Source organism: Typopeltis vanoorti, chromosome 11 (assembly GCF_054136105.1).
Source record: "Typopeltis vanoorti isolate ZY-2024b chromosome 11, IOZ_Tvanoo_1.0, whole genome shotgun sequence".
Taxonomy (NCBI): Eukaryota; Metazoa; Arthropoda; class Arachnida; order Uropygi; family Thelyphonidae; genus Typopeltis; species Typopeltis vanoorti.
This window is the reverse complement of record NC_143559.1, coordinates 138,885,001-138,886,711: the sequence shown is the minus strand read 5'-3', so window position 1 is coordinate 138,886,711 and position 1,711 is coordinate 138,885,001. Positions and strand designations below refer to the sequence as shown.

At 38.0% G+C, this 1,711-nt stretch overlaps 1 pseudogene; it reads left to right on the top strand.

Annotated features, from left to right (window-relative positions):
• The first annotated feature begins 959 nt into the window (after positions 1–959).
• The window catches only part of LOC150102112 (ribosome biogenesis regulatory protein homolog), a 1,071-nt pseudogene continuing 319 nt past the window's right edge, over positions 960–1,711 (top strand).

Here is a 1,711-nt window from a genome sequence, read left to right as displayed (position 1 = left end):
TAACACCAATAATAGGACTCTAGCGTTGATGTATGATTTTTCTATATTTTTTATTTATTTATTTTTCTTTCATATATATATATATATATATATTTTTTTTTTTTTTTTCACCAGAGGTCAGGCCAACAATTGTTGTAGCGGTTGATCAGTGTCTTTAACAAACCAGCTTGATTGTAGTGTAGCTTGTTTTTTTGTGTAAGTTGTATGCTCCAGAAGATAACCTTGACATAAAGGTCGAAACGCGAATTGTAGATTTTAGTTATATTAAACTAAAGTTTTTATTCAAACACGGTAGTTGTCTCCATAATTTTCAAAAATGCATTCGGATCACCGTGTAAGCTTAAAAGAAAAGAATTCAATCACTTTACGATGCACACAAAAAAATTTGAGGACGTTTACGAAGTTTACTCTTTGAATACTGAGGGCCATTTTGTTCTGGGAAAGCCCCCTTCCCCTGTTTCCGAGTAAAAACAGAGCAGCAGAAGACACTGCAGTCAGTGCGAATTCATTCCCAGAAAAAACCGCAGTGAAGTGGGTTGGCAGGGGCCCCGTGGGAGACATCCCCGCCCAGTGGAGGACTGAAAACGTTCCGTGTTTGGTCTCAAGAGCGGGATTTCCGGACATGTCAAAATAAATAAATAAAGAGACAATAAATCAGTCAAAATGGGAAGGGGGGCCTTAGCCCATCCTACGCTACTTTAGGTTTTCATGGGTCGGAGCCGCATAAAAAAGTGTCGGAGAACTACGGACGTCTGTTTCGTGTGCCTCGTTGAGAAACGATGACCAAATGACCTTATTTGAGTCAATTTCGGAAATCTTTACTTAAAAAAAATTGAAGTAAAAAAGGGGGAAAAATTAAGTTTCAAATAGCAAGTGACGTGCATCTAATAATTCCCACCACCACGAATATATATATATATATATTTATTTTTATTTTTTTTTTTTTCATGTGTTGTGACATGGCTGATATTGTAAACGAACTTTTGCAGAAAGCAAGGGAGAATTTAGAAAGTTTTAAGGCCGATCACTGTTGATAAGGAAATCTGTCTGGAATTAGGCATAGGAAATTTACTTGCTGTAGATAACAATGTAATTGAACCGGCAGAATATAGGGGAAAAACAGAAGAATATCTGATGGCATTGGCAAGGGATAATACACAGATTTTGATAAATGCATTGTGGGAGATTCCAACAGAACGATATGAAGATGCCATTGTTACTAAGCTACCCAAAGGTACAACCAGGCTACCCAGAGAGAAACCTATTCCCCAACCTAAACTATCAACAAAGTGGGAGCAGTTTTCTAGGCGTTCAGAGAAAGAAAAAAGAAAAGCTTTTGTGGGATGAAACAGCTCAAGAATGGAAACCTCGATGGGGATGCAGGCGAGCTGACAATGACAAATCTGATTGCTTAATAGAAGTTCCTGACAATGCAGATCCTAATATCGATTATTTTGCCAAGAAAAATGAAGAAAAGAAAGAACGTGTTGCTAAAAATGAATTCCACAGGCTAAGGAATATTGCTCGCTCGCTGAAAGGAAAGGTACCAAAGATGGGACTTCCACCTTCTGAAACCTTGAACAGAGGTCAAGTTTCAAGGGCAGTGAAACTTGCAAAATTATCTACAGCATCACTCGGAAGATTCGAGCAGTCACTACCCAAGGAAAAACTAGCTAGGAGAATGCAAAAGAAGAGAAAGTATGAAGCAAAT